This window comes from Ambystoma mexicanum, chromosome 1p (genome assembly GCF_040938575.1).
Source record: "Ambystoma mexicanum isolate Mex_15411 chromosome 1p, UKY_AmexF1_1, whole genome shotgun sequence".
In the NCBI taxonomy this organism is placed as follows: domain Eukaryota; kingdom Metazoa; phylum Chordata; class Amphibia; order Caudata; family Ambystomatidae; genus Ambystoma; species Ambystoma mexicanum.
In genome coordinates this window covers 3876395-3891494 of record NC_090921.1, presented here as the reverse complement: position 1 = coordinate 3891494, position 15100 = coordinate 3876395, and the positions used below count along the sequence as shown (strand labels likewise).

The 15100-nt window shown below is 46.4% G+C and overlaps 5 non-coding genes across 5 annotated transcripts; 2 read left to right on the top strand and 3 right to left on the bottom strand.

The window, feature by feature from the left end:
- Positions 1-490: 490 nt before the first annotated feature.
- On the bottom strand, positions 491-564 carry TRNAI-AAU (transfer RNA isoleucine (anticodon AAU)). The gene has a single exon. It is a non-coding gene; the product is annotated as a tRNA-Ile (tRNA).
- A 2144-nt stretch (positions 565-2708) lies between these two features.
- TRNAN-GUU (transfer RNA asparagine (anticodon GUU)) lies at positions 2709-2782 on the top strand. The gene has a single exon. It is a non-coding gene; the product is annotated as a tRNA-Asn (tRNA).
- Positions 2783-7738: 4956 nt separating this feature from the next.
- Positions 7739-7812, bottom strand: TRNAI-AAU (transfer RNA isoleucine (anticodon AAU)). Its single transcript has one exon. It is a non-coding gene; the product is annotated as a tRNA-Ile (tRNA).
- Positions 7813-9957: 2145 nt separating this feature from the next.
- Positions 9958-10031, top strand: TRNAN-GUU (transfer RNA asparagine (anticodon GUU)). Its single transcript has one exon. It is a non-coding gene; the product is annotated as a tRNA-Asn (tRNA).
- Positions 10032-14987: 4956 nt separating this feature from the next.
- TRNAI-AAU (transfer RNA isoleucine (anticodon AAU)) lies at positions 14988-15061 on the bottom strand. The gene has a single exon. It is a non-coding gene; the product is annotated as a tRNA-Ile (tRNA).
- Between the last annotated feature and the right edge of the window lie 39 nt (positions 15062-15100).

Here is a 15100-nt window from a genome sequence, read left to right as displayed (position 1 = left end):
CACAGCGATTTGTTTGATGGGGGGCCTGCAAAAAAGGGGGGATGCCCAGGGGGTGTCCAAAGTTTAAGTTACCCAAGGCGGGCCAGAGGGGTGCTGTGCTGCGATGTTGGGCCCATCTCCTCCCCGCAGGGTGATCCGACTCCCACAATTCAGAAGCCAGAAGACTCCTGAGATGTCAGCACACTGCAAAGTTGGAGTGATGTTATCAATTTGGGACTGGAGGGAAATACCTGTGCTGCCACCACCGGCTAAGAAGAGGAGGACCACGGATAGACTGCCTTCTTGCAGCCCTTTTGCTACAGCACTAGGACATGTAGTCATTTCAGGAGCCAAAGAACTGTTTTTGGCATTAGCCAGAGGAAGTCTTTGCTTATATTGTGCTATTACTCAGAATTCCACATCGGCTTATTATTTAACAGATTTCATATTCGTCCAATGAGAGTTCTTCATTCATGAAGCTCCAATTTTAAAAGGAAACTTAAAAAAGGTGTGGCCAGTACGGGGATCGAACCCGCGACCTTGGCGTTATTAGCACCACGCTCTAACCAACTGAGCTAACCGGCCATTAATACTCAAGATCACAGCAACAGCTACTAGCAGCCACTGTCAACAGAACAATGTTCTTAGTACATTCCCATTCATCCCTTAGCGCCTGCTGTCAGCACATCGGAAGGCAACTTGCAGCCCAGGAGACGCGCCTGACAAGATGGAGCAGGTGACATCTAGACCATTCTTTGGCATGCACTGGATAAGAGCATTTGCACAAGATGTCGTCTTTGGGCCAGTTACAACCACTTTTGGGAAGGCTTACTGCTGCCACGGACTGCTGCCATTATAGACTCCACGCTCGAGGCTACATTATGAGGGGCAGCTGTCCTGGCCAAGCCTCAATGCCTAATGACTATAGAGTTGCTCCATATATAATACGAGTGCAATTTAGGTATTTTGCACCACAAAGTTATTTGCCACTTGACTTACTTATGGCAACCTATTCTAAAGTCACTTCCAAGGTGACTCTAAGCAGTGCTTTAAGTGGGATTAGAAATTGAGGGTGGCTCTCGTTAGGGGGTTTGGCCTAGGCATGGGTGTGCTTAGTCCATGCCCCCATCAAGAGCCCCCGTCGCCTAAGAGGTGGGGGCCGCTAAAAGAAGCAGAGCTGGGGAGCACTGGCATTATTACATTTAATGCGCACAGCCCCTCCCCGGCTAAGCGGAGCAAAGGTGTGACACCAGTATGCCACAGCTCACACCCAGCAGGCAGCCTTTTCATTCAAGGAGCCACATGCTGCAATGCTTTACCACAGGCTCCTTGAATGAAAGTGATGCCTGCTGCTGATGGCTCTGTACTCTGAAACAGGAGGAGGTCTGAACTGCCCAGCTCGCCTTTTGTTTCCGAGTAGATAGCCATTAGCCAGCGTGAGTAGCGCAGGGGCTTCATGCTGGGTGATGGCTATTTACTCAGAAACAAAAGGAGGCCTGGCAGTCCAGCCCTCCTCCTGTTTCAGAGTACAGAGCCACCAGGCAGCCCGCACTGGAAGGCTGCACCTGCTGCTTGCAGGTGACAGCACTTCGGTTTAGAAAAAAAGAAAAGGCAATTGCTTTTTTTCTAAACCATAGTGCTGACACCTGCAGGCAGCTTGTGTAACCGTGCAGCCGCTGCACGGGCGGCCTCAGGTGTCAGCATGGCTGGAGCTAGTCGGGGGTGAGCCCCCGGCAGGGCCCCGGCTCAGGAGCCTTTTCTGGAGACTGCCGGGGCTCGGCCCATGCTAGCCCCAGCCCACTTAAAGCTCTGCCTCTAAGTATCAAAGACTGATGATGCTCCTTGAAATGTCTTTTTTCCGGGAAGTCACTTCTGTCCGTGCAATCCATATACAAAGTAGAATGTTTGCATGTATTTTGCCCCAGAACGCCCGGACAGAGCTCTTATAGATGAGTTTCCTGCATCTGTAATGTTCCTGCAGTTTTATTTTTTTCGTTATGTGTCAAAATACCATCAGTTACTAATGTTACCAAAAAAGTAGATTGGGGCAGGGTGGGTGGTGTGGGGGCTCGAATGAGACCGTATGCAATTGCACCCACTGCATTTAGGGGGAGGAGTAGCAGGACTTTGTTCATGGCTCACCCCCAACCCCACTCTTGAAATGCTGGCTACTCCGTGCTTCTCGGACTGTTATCCGCAATAAGCAAGTGCCCCCCCCCCCATCCCAACTTTCATCTTAAAATGGGGCCTCACGGGAGGTGACACATTCTCAGCCCGCCCTGCTGGTAGGAAGGAGGTGTGAGGAGTTAAGCAGCAGCCAGGCCCCCTGCTGCCTTAACACTTCTCAGGGGTTTCAGGTGCCACCAGTGTTTAGGAAGTCATAGATAGCTGTGGAGCTGGAGAGATAAATAAGTCTTGCAATGGTGAGGTGCTCAGCAGTCTCTATGGTGCACTGTGTGGCAGGACATTCAAATGTTAGCCCAAAACGGGCTTTTCAATCAAGCCCATAGCCCAAAGTGCTTTGTGTACTGTTTGAAGCTGAACATTACTTGTACCATACTGAGAAAGAGACGCTTCAGAGAAATGGAGGCGCCTATCCTAACTTACAGCCTTGCTGTGTGCAGACAGCGCTCCTCCCCAGGGCTTTAATAAAAGATGAAGTCTTCACCTGGATCCAGGCCTGCGCGATTAGCCTACATATATGGCTTTTGCGCAGCAGGGCACACATCGTCTCTGTGGCGCAATCGGTTAGCGCGTTCGGCTGTTAACCGAAAGGTTGGTGGTTCAAGCCCACCCAGGGACGCAGTTTATTTTGGATTTTGGCAAACGTGAGCCAACTCCCGTTCAAAAAAAAAAAAACAACCAACGTGCAGGGTGCACTGCTTAATTCTGAAACCATATGTAAGGTGCTTCCTGTGCTGACATTTCCCTCAAGTCACACATCCATGGCCAGTCTGATTGTCTTTCAATACACGCTTACATGGCCCTATAGTTCTTGTATTCTGATGTGGGAATCTGGCATAGGCGTTTGTCTTTCAAAACCCACTTTCATGGCCCTATATTTCTGGTATTCTGATGTGGGAATCTGGCATAGGCGTTTGTCTTTCAATACCCAGTTTCATGGCCCCATAGTTCTGGTATTCTGATGTGGGAATCAGGCATAGGCGTTGTCTTTCAATATCCACTTTCATGGCCCTATATTTCTGGTAGTCTGTTGTGGGAATCTGGCATAGGCGTTTGTCTTTCAATACCCAGTTTCATGGCCCAATAGTTCTTGTTTTCCGATGTGGGAATCTGGCATAGGCGTTTGTATTTCAATACCCTTTTTCATGGGCCGATAGTTTTGGTATTCTGATGTGGGAATTTGGCATAGGTGTTTGCCTTTCGATACCCGGTTTCATGGCCCTATAGTTAGTATTTTGATGTGGGAATCTGGCATAGGGGTTGATTTTCAATACCCAGTTTCATGGCCCTACAGTTCTTGTATTCTGATGTGGGAATCTGGCATAGGCGTTTGCCTTTCAATACCCGGTTTCATGGCCCTATAGTTCTTGTATTCTGATGTGGGAATCTGGCATAGGCGTTTTTCTTTCAATACCCGATTTCATGGCCCTATAGTTCTAGTATTCTGATGTGGGAATCTGGCAGAGGCGTTGCAGCACTAGTTTGGGAAGGACACATTTTGCTATTCCATTGCCCACCCTATATAGCAGCGCTGACAACAGAGGAGTCTCCCTTAACTTTTTTGGGGGTGTCCGGGAGGTCAGGAAGGGTCCCCATTATTATGAGGGATTAATGTTGAGCGCACCACATTGATGATGGCGGATGGCAGCGAACTGGTCACAATATGTGAACCCATTTGTATCGAGTGCAGTTAGTTATGATGTTTCTTTTAATGTTACAGCTCTTTAGAATGTATACATAATCACCACGCACGTAGAGGGATAAACTGCAAATGCAACATGAAAACAATCTACACAACGGGGTGCTTTGTAAAAAGGTAGTTGGGACTCTCTTGCAAAATGCATGTTGAGATTTAAACTGACTTTCTAAGGTTTGCAGATGTCAGACAAATGAGTAAATCATTCATTTTCATCTCCTTGGTTCGCTGCTGCACATGAATTTTAAGTAGCAGGGACAGTCTTGACGGAAAGAAATATTAGTCACCTAGTATGAAAGTCAGCTCAGAAGCAGGACACGGTTTATGATTTAAGAGTCCTGCAAGGGAACAGATGTTATCTCGCTCATTGGATTGGTGTCGCTAGAGGGCGTTGGTTTTTTGTTCGGTGGTAATAAAAGTTAGGCCTGAGGCCAGGGTATCTGACAGTTAATTGTCTTTAAAGGTCATCAGTGGCTATATGTTCTGAAGTTGTGGTCGTATAAATTAGTAGGTCTTCAGAAGCGCCAGGAGTATGGGGTATGGGTTAGTTGAGATCCTGTTTATTCAGGCCTTCCTCTATTTGCTCAAATTTGTTGTGCGGACCATGTGCAACCACAATGAAAGTTAAAGGCTTTAGGCCAGTTATTGCTAGCAATTAATTATGTTTTCAAGACCAATGTTTAACCATGTACTGACGCCATGGCCTCCTACGGACCAATCCTAAGAAGGTGTGCTCTGATTATGACATGAAGATGACTATCAAGATAAAACTGACCAAGGATAAGTGGAGAATTGGGAGAAGATGGGATTCCTTTTAAAAGATTTTGGTCCAATCATATTTTGGGGGTGGATTATTATAGAACATCTGGGATTATTGTAATTGTTGCGAAAAGGATGTAAGATGCCAACTGATGTTGTATTGTTCAAACCTGGGTTAGTTTGGTCCTGCAACACCATCTAACCACTCCCTGAAACTGTGTACAATAAACTTGCTTTATGCACAACCGTGTGCTCACTTCTTAAGTGGTGGGACTGTTTCGGTTAATGTGATTAAAGGCCCATACGCACAGGGGGCTAGAGTATGGTTTTATAAAGCTAATCTTGAGCCTAGCAACACCTCCAAGTGGGTACATAAGTGTTCATAAAATACCCCGGTACAATAACCCCTGCACCTGCAAGTTCCTGCGTGCCCTCTATAAATTATGCCTTTGATTTGTGTACTCTGGCCTCCGTAGTGCTGGAAATACATATGCTGTCTCTCTGCTCCCAAGTGACCTGAGGAGAAAATTGAGGAACTAAAGTGATGCATAGGGATCACTGTTGATAAGTTACCTGTGCTGGGAATGAAAACAGGCACCAGTGGTCAAAGTGTATGAAAACAAGTAGTGGAACTATATTCCCTGCTGGCCTGCCCCGCTCCCCACAAACCACATGGCCACGTCCCCTTCCACACACAACACAAACCCCCAAACACATGCGCCTGCTGTTTAAGGGAACATTTAGTGCAGTGCAAGTTTCAACTGCTTCCTACACTTTTATTTTAAACCAAAACCATTCCGGAACGGATTCTTTTTAAAATAAAACTATAGACACAGTAGAACCTGATTAAGAAAAGTAGAAGAGCACCGCTCCCGCTCCGTTAGACCACAGCACCTTCATGAGGTGGAGTCCAGGCACAGAATGCAATAATGTGTCAGTATCTCACCAGGAACTGGATGTATTGCCTGCAGGTTACATATAGATTGCTGTGGTAGGTGCATTAAACCACTAGGCGAGCTTATCAGGTTTCAAACCTTGGACTTGCAAGACACACATGCACACAAACACATGCTGCAAAAAACTGGACTTCCTCTGAGGCATCAGGTTGAATGTTGGTGCATTTCGCTTCCTTCATCTAGTATTACTTCCATTGGCCAATGGCAACCATTTTCCACCCCAATGTTGAGGATATTTAGTTTCACAAAGAGAGACTAATCATTGGGAGTGCGAGGCATGTAAAATCGGGCCCAGCATTTAGTCTTTGTCTTCACCCTGGGGCGTATATTGATATGGGCAGAGATGTCTCCTGCCACTTTACCCGGGGACGTCAGTTGGGGGTCGCAACCTCTGAGGTCTCCCTTGCGACATCTCTGTTCTCCCTTGCAACCTCTTGAAAAAAAGTTCTCTTTTTTGTTTTTTTGGGGGGGTTTTGTAATGCAAGCTCCTAGGCTGCGGCCAGCACCATGTAGCTCTTTAAATCTGGAGTGGCTGGCTTTCTTGTTCAGGGCCGTTAAAAAAAATAAGAAAAATAAGAACAGGAGTGCCAAAAGTCTAACACTTTCGGCACTGACCCTAAATAAGAAAGAATAGGAATACCAAATAATGTGTATTTCTGGAATGCTATACAATCATTGCTAGACTTATTAAAGGTTTATTTCAGGCACACTTCAGGGGGTGAGTCACTGATTTAGTCTGTTCTTAAACGCCTCAACTCAACCTTTCATCTTTCTGAGGTCGATAAAAGAGTACCAACACATGTTGGGTGATATTGGGTGTATATTTTTACTATATAAAGAGCTTAAGCGTAAGTGCTACATAATAACACATCATTATCATTTGGTCATGGACTTCTGCTTGCATTCACAGTAATTTGGTAATATGGGCCTATACACTCTGATCTTAACAATACATATGGCGATCGATTCTTGTATGAAATGTACATCACATTATGTACATCACACTATAGTGATATTGTAACCATATTTTTTGTGGTGTACAATGCTATGTGATGCCACTTCCTGTTTCATCAACGGGTGAATGGTTGTGTTCCATCGCTTCCTGCGATATCACTTCAGGGTGGGGTCAAATGAAATCACTTCCTGTGATGTCATCAGGGGGTCAACGGTCATGTGATGTCACTTCCGCTACCCCTGGCATTTTGGTGAAATGACGTCCCTTTGGGGTTGCTGCCTGTTAATGATTGTTTAAACACTCACTCTCTGCTCTCAAAGCTGTGAGATTTGTTGTGCTCTTGCTTACTCCCCATTCCAAGCCGCTTCTACCCCGCCGTACTGAGCATCGTTGCGCAGTCATGCCTCCTGCCTGCAGCATTTTCAGTTGAGTGGGTGACAGCCCTGTTATCCTTTGCCAGATACCTGCTCCATTTACAGGAATTCTAATCAATTGCCTTTGCACTCACACATTTGCCGGGCATAGTTATCATTTGCACAGGCAATCAATCAGTTGCCATTCTTTGGCAATGACTGCCCAGGTCCCATAGCATTTGCCAGGATCAGAAGCTGGGCACGGCTAAGTGGGGCAGGGATGCTGCTGATAGGATATCCCAGTAGGTCCTTGACCTATTCCAAACATTGAGACCTTGTAGAGGAAACCAAGAGGAAAGATTGGTACACAGCGATTTGTTTGATGGGGGGCCTGCAAAAAAGGGGGGATGCCCAGGGGGTGTCCAAAGTTTAAGTTACCCAAGGCGGGCCAGAGGGGTGCTGTGCTGCGATGTTGGGCCCATCTCCTCCCCGCAGGGTGATCCGACTCCCACAATTCAGAAGCCAGAAGACTCCTGAGATGTCAGCACACTGCAAAGTTGGAGTGATGTTATCAATTTGGGACTGGAGGGAAATACCTGTGCTGCCACCACCGGCTAAGAAGAGGAGGACCACGGATAGACTGCCTTCTTGCAGCCCTTTTGCTACAGCACTAGGACATGTAGTCATTTCAGGAGCCAAAGAACTGTTTTTGGCATTAGCCAGAGGAAGTCTTTGCTTATATTGTGCTATTACTCAGAATTCCACATCGGCTTATTATTTAACAGATTTCATATTCGTCCAATGAGAGTTCTTCATTCATGAAGCTCCAATTTTAAAAGGAAACTTAAAAAAGGTGTGGCCAGTACGGGGATCGAACCCGCGACCTTGGCGTTATTAGCACCACGCTCTAACCAACTGAGCTAACCGGCCATTAATACTCAAGATCACAGCAACAGCTACTAGCAGCCACTGTCAACAGAACAATGTTCTTAGTACATTCCCATTCATCCCTTAGCGCCTGCTGTCAGCACATCGGAAGGCAACTTGCAGCCCAGGAGACGCGCCTGACAAGATGGAGCAGGTGACATCTAGACCATTCTTTGGCATGCACTGGATAAGAGCATTTGCACAAGATGTCGTCTTTGGGCCAGTTACAACCACTTTTGGGAAGGCTTACTGCTGCCACGGACTGCTGCCATTATAGACTCCACGCTCGAGGCTACATTATGAGGGGCAGCTGTCCTGGCCAAGCCTCAATGCCTAATGACTATAGAGTTGCTCCATATATAATACGAGTGCAATTTAGGTATTTTGCACCACATAGTTATTTGCCACTTGACTTACTTATGGCAACCTATTCTAAAGTCACTTCCAAGGTGACTCTAAGCAGTGCTTTAAGTGGGATTAGAAATTGAGGGTGGCTCTCGTTAGGGGGTTTGGCCTAGGCATGGGTGTGCTTAGTCCATGCCCCCATCAAGAGCCCCCGTCGCCTAAGAGGTGGGGGCCGCTAAAAGAAGCAGAGCTGGGGAGCACTGGCATTATTACATTTAATGCGCACAGCCCCTCCCCGGCTAAGCGGAGCAAAGGTGTGACACCAGTATGCCACAGCTCACACCCAGCAGGCAGCCTTTTCATTCAAGGAGCCACATGCTGCAATGCTTTACCACAGGCTCCTTGAATGAAAGTGATGCCTGCTGCTGATGGCTCTGTACTCTGAAACAGGAGGAGGTCTGAACTGCCCAGCTCGCCTTTTGTTTCCGAGTAGATAGCCATTAGCCAGCGTGAGTAGCGCAGGGGCTTCATGCTGGGTGATGGCTATTTACTCAGAAACAAAAGGAGGCCTGGCAGTCCAGCCCTCCTCCTGTTTCAGAGTACAGAGCCACCAGGCAGCCCGCACTGGAAGGCTGCACCTGCTGCTTGCAGGTGACAGCACTTTGGTTTAGAAAAAAAGAAAAGGCAATTGCTTTTTTTCTAAACCATAGTGCTGACACCTGCAGGCAGCTTGTGTAACCGTGCAGCCGCTGCACGGGCGGCCTCAGGTGTCAGCATGGCTGGAGCTAGTCGGGGGTGAGCCCCCGGCAGGGCCCCGGCTCAGGAGCCTTTTCTGGAGACTGCCGGGGCTCGGCCCATGCTAGCCCCAGCCCACTTAAAGCTCTGCCTCTAAGTATCAAAGACTGATGATGCTCCTTGAAATGTCTTTTTTCCGGGAAGTCACTTCTGTCCGTGCAATCCATATACAAAGTAGAATGTTTGCATGTATTTTGCCCCAGAACGCCCGGACAGAGCTCTTATAGATGAGTTTCCTGCATCTGTAATGTTCCTGCAGTTTTATTTTTTTCGTTATGTGTCAAAATACCATCAGTTACTAATGTTACCAAAAAAGTAGATTGGGGCAGGGTGGGTGGTGTGGGGGCTCGAATGAGACCGAATGCAATTGCACCCACTGCATTTAGGGGGAGGAGTAGCAGGACTTTGTTCATGGCTCACCCCCAACCCCACTCTTGAAATGCTGGCTACTCCGTGCTTCTCGGACTGTTATCCGCAATAAGCAAGTGCCCCCCCCCCCCATCCCAACTTTCATCTTAAAATGGGGCCTCACGGGAGGTGACACATTCTCAGCCCGCCCTGCTGGTAGGAAGGAGGTGTGAGGAGTTAAGCAGCAGCCAGGCCCCCTGCTGCCTTAATACTTCTCAGGGGTTTCAGGTGCCACCAGTGTTTAGGAAGTCATAGATAGCTGTGGAGCTGGAGAGATAAATAAGTCTTGCAATGGTGAGGTGCTCAGCAGTCTCTATGGTGCACTGTGTGGCAGGACATTCAAATGTTAGCCCAAAACGGGCTTTTCAATCAAGCCCATAGCCCAAAGTGCTTTGTGTACTGTTTGAAGCTGAACATTACTTGTACCATACTGAGAAAGAGACGCTTCAGAGAAATGGAGGCGCCTATCCTAACTTACAGCCTTGCTGTGTGCAGACAGCGCTCCTCCCCAGGGCTTTAATAAAAGATGAAGTCTTCACCTGGATCCAGGCCTGCGCGATTAGCCTACATATATGGCTTTTGCGCAGCAGGGCACACATCATCTCTGTGGCGCAATCGGTTAGCGCGTTCGGCTGTTAACCGAAAGGTTGGTGGTTCAAGCCCACCCAGGGACGCAGTTTATTTTGGATTTTGGCAAACGTGAGCCAACTCCCGTTCAAAAAAAAAAAAACAACCAACGTGCAGGGTGCACTGCTTAATTCTGAAACCATATGTAAGGTGCTTCCTGTGCTGACATTTCCCTCAAGTCACACATCCATGGCCAGTCTGATTGTCTTTCAATACACGCTTACATGGCCCTATAGTTCTTGTATTCTGATGTGGGAATCTGGCATAGGCGTTTGTCTTTCAAAACCCACTTTCATGGCCCTATATTTCTGGTATTCTGATGTGGGAATCTGGCATAGGCGTTTGTCTTTCAATACCCAGTTTCATGGCCCCATAGTTCTGGTATTCTGATGTGGGAATCTGGCATAGGCGTTGTCTTTCAATATCCACTTTCATGGCCCTATATTTCTGGTAGTCTGTTGTGGGAATCTGGCATAGGCGTTTGTCTTTCAATACCCAGTTTCATGGCCCAATAGTTCTTGTTTTCCGATGTGGGAATCTGGCATAGGCGTTTGTATTTCAATACCCTTTTTCATGGGCCGATAGTTTTGGTATTCTGATGTGGGAATTTGGCATAGGTGTTTGCCTTTCGATACCCGGTTTCATGGCCCTATAGTTAGTATTTTGATGTGGGAATCTGGCATAGGGGTTGATTTTCAATACCCAGTTTCATGGCCCTACAGTTCTTGTATTCTGATGTGGGAATCTGGCATAGGCGTTTGCCTTTCAATACCCGGTTTCATGGCCCTATAGTTCTTGTATTCTGATGTGGGAATCTGGCATAGGCGTTTTTCTTTCAATACCCGATTTCATGGCCCTATAGTTCTAGTATTCTGATGTGGGAATCTGGCAGAGGCGTTGCAGCACTAGTTTGGGAAGGACACATTTTGCTATTCCATTGCCCACCCTATATAGCAGCGCTGACAACAGAGGAGTCTCCCTTAACTTTTTTGGGGGTGTCCGGGAGGTCAGGAAGGGTCCCCATTATTATGAGGGATTAATGTTGAGCGCACCACATTGATGATGGCGGATGGCAGCGAACTGGTCACAATATGTGAACCCATTTGTATCGAGTGCAGTTAGTTATGATGTTTCTTTTAATGTTACAGCTCTTTAGAATGTATACATAATCACCACGCACGTAGAGGGATAAACTGCAAATGCAACATGAAAACAATCTACACAACGGGGTGCTTTGTAAAAAGGTAGTTGGGACTCTCTTGCAAAATGCATGTTGAGATTTAAACTGACTTTCTCAGGTTTGCAGATGTCAGACAAATGAGTAAATCATTCATTTTCATCTCCTTGGTTCGCTGCTGCACATGAATTTTAAGTAGCAGGGACAGTCTTGACGGAAAGAAATATTAGTCACCTAGTAAGAAAGTCAGCTCAGAAGCAGGACACGGTTTATGATTTAAGAGTCCTGCAAGGGAACAGATGTTATCTCGCTCATTGGATTGGTGTCGCTAGAGGGCGTTGGTTTTTTGTTCGGTGGTAATAAAAGTTAGGCCTGAGGCCAGGGTATCTGACAGTTAATTGTCTTTAAAGGTCATCAGTGGCTATATGTTCTGAAGTTGTGGTCGTATAAATTAGTAGGTCTTCAGAAGCGCCAGGAGTATGGGGTATGGGTTAGTTGAGATCCTGTTTATTCAGGCCTTCCTCTATTTGCTCAAATTTGTTGTGCGGACCATGTGCAACCACAATGAAAGTTAAAGGCTTTAGGCCAGTTATTGCTAGCAATTAATTATGTTTTCAAGACCAATGTTTAACCATGTACTGACGCCATGGACTCCTACGGACCAATCCTAAGAAGGTGTGCTCTGATTATGACATGAAGATGACTATCAAGATAAAACTGACCAAGGATAAGTGGAGAATTGGGAGAAGATGGGATTCCTTTTAAAAGATTTTGGTCCAATCATATTTTGGGGGTGGATTGTTATAGAACATCTGGGATTATTGTAATTGTTGCAAAAAGGATGTAAGATGCCAACTGATGTTGTATTGTTCAAACCTGGGTTAGTTTGGTCCTGCAACACCATCTAACCACTCCCTGAAACTGTGTACAATAAACTTGCTTTATGCACAACCGTGTGCTCACTTCTTAAGTGGTGGGACTGTTTCGGTTAATGTGATTAAAGGCCCATACGCACAGGGGGCTAGAGTATGGTTTTATAAAGCTAATCTTGAGCCTAGCAACACCTCCAAGTGGGTACATAAGTGTTCATAAAATACCCCGGTACAATAACCCCTGCACCTGCAAGTTCCTGCGTGCCCACTATAAATTATGCCTTTGATTTGTGTACTCTGGCCTCCGTAGTGCTGGAAATACATATGCTGTCTCTCTGCTCCCAAGTGACCTGAGGAGAAAATTGAGGAACTAAAGTGATGCATAGGGATCACTGTTGATAAGTTACCTGTGCTGGGAATGAAAACAGGCACCAGTGGTCAAAGTGTATGAAAACAAGTAGTGGAACTATATTCCCTGCTGGCCTGCCCCGCTCCCCACAAACCACATGGCCACGTCCCCTTCCACACACAACACAAACCCCCAAACACATGCGCCTGCTGTTTAAGGGAACATTTAGTGCAGTGCAAGTTTCAACTGCTTCCTACACTTTTATTTTAAACCAAAACCATTCCGGAACGGGTTCTTTTTAAAATAAAACTATAGACACAGTAGAACCTGATTAAGAAAAGTAGAAGAGCACCGCTCCCGCTCCGTTAGACCACAGCACCTTCATGAGGTGGAGTCCAGGCACAGAATGCAATAATGTGTCAGTATCTCACCAGGAACTGGATGTATTGCCTGCAGGTTACATATAGATTGCTGTGGTAGGTGCATTAAACCACTAGGCGAGCTTATCAGGTTTCAAACCTTGGACTTGCAAGACACACATGCACACAAACACATGCTGCAAAAAACTGGACTTCCTCTGAGGCATCAGGTTGAATGTTGGTGCATTTCGCTTCCTTCATCTAGTATTACTTCCATTGGCCAATGGCAACCATTTTCCACCCCAATGTTGAGGATATTTAGTTTCACAAAGAGAGACTAATCATTGGGAGTGCGAGGCATGTAAAATCGGGCCCAGCATTTAGTCTTTGTCTTCACCCTGGGGCGTATATTGATATGGGCAGAGATGTCTCCTGCCACTTTACCCGGGGACGTCAGTTGGGGGTCGCAACCTCTGAGGTCTCCCTTGCGACATCTCTGTTCTCCCTTGCAACCTCTTGAAAAAAAGTTCTCTTTTTTGTTTTTTTGGGGGGGTTTTGTAATGCAAGCTCCTAGGCTGCGGCCAGCACCATGTAGCTCTTTAAATCTGGAGTGGCTGGCTTTCTTGTTCAGGGCCGTTAAAAAAAATAAGAAAAATAAGAACAGGAGTGCCAAAAGTCTAACACTTTCGGCACTGACCCTAAATAAGAAAGAATAGGAATACCAAATAATGTGTATTTCTGGAATGCTATACAATCATTGCTAGACTTATTAAAGGTTTATTTCAGGCACACTTCAGGGGGTGAGTCACTGATTTAGTCTGTTCTTAAACGCCTCAACTCAACCTTTCATCTTTCTGAGGTCGATAAAAGAGTACCAACACATGTTGGGTGATATTGGGTGTATATTTTTACTATATAAAGAGCTTAAGCGTAAGTGCTACATAATAACACATCATTATCATTTGGTCATGGACTTCTGCTTGCATTCACAGTAATTTGGTAATATGGGCCTATACACTCTGATCTTAACAATACATATGGCGATCGATTCTTGTATGAAATGTACATCACATTATGTACATCACACTATAGTGATATTGTAACCATATTTTTTGTGGTGTACAATGCTATGTGATGCCACTTCCAGTTTCATCAACGGGTGAATGGTTGTGTTACATCGCTTCCTGCGATATCACTTCAGGGTGGGGTCAAATGAAATCACTTCCTGTGATGTCATCAGGGGGTCAACGGTCGTGTGATGTCACTTCCGCTACCCCTGGCATTTTGGTGAAATGACGTCCCTTTGGGGTTGCTGCCTGTTAATGATTGTTTAAACACTCACTCTCTGCTCTCAAAGCTGTGAGATTTGTTGTGCTCTTGCTTACTCCCCATTCCAAGCCGCTTCTACCCCGCCGTACTGAGCATCGTTGCGCAGTCATGCCTCCTGCCTGCAGCATTTTCAGTTGAGTGGGTGACAGCCCTGTTATCCTTTGCCAGATACCTGCTCCATTTACAGGAATTCTAATCAATTGCCTTTGCACTCACACATTTGCCGGGCATAGTTATCATTTGCACAGGCAATCAATCAGTTGCCATTCTTTGGCAATGACTGCCCAGGTCCCATAGCATTTGCCAGGATTAGAAGCTGGGCACGGCTAAGTGGGGCAGGGATGCTGCTGATAGGATATCCCAGTAGGTCCTTGACCTATTCCAAACATTGAGACCTTGTAGAGGAAACCAAGAGGAAAGATTGGTACACAGCGATTTGTTTGATGGGGGGCCTGCAAAAAAGGGGGGATGCCCAGGGGGTGTCCAAAGTTTAAGTTACCCAAGGCGGGCCAGAGGGGTGCTGTGCTGCGATGTTGGGCCCATCTCCTCCCCGCAGGGTGATCCGACTCCCACAATTCAGAAGCCAGAAGACTCCTGAGATGTCAGCACACTGCAAAGTTGGAGTGATGTTATCAATTTGGGACTGGAGGGAAATACCTGTGCTGCCACCACCGGCTAAGAAGAGGAGGACCACGGATAGACTGCCTTCTTGCAGCCCTTTTGCTACAGCACTAGGACATGTAGTCATTTCAGGAGCCAAAGAACTGTTTTTGGCATTAGCCAGAGGAAGTCTTTGCTTATATTGTGCTATTACTCAGAATTCCACATCGGCTTATTATTTAACAGATTTCATATTCGTCCAATGAGAGTTCTTCATTCATGAAGCTCCAATTTTAAAAGGAAACTTAAAAAAGGTGTGGCCAGTACGGGGATCGAACCCGCGACCTTGGCGTTATTAGCACCACGCTCTAACCAACTGAGCTAACCGGCCATTAATACTCAAGATCACAGCAACAGCTACTAGCAGCCA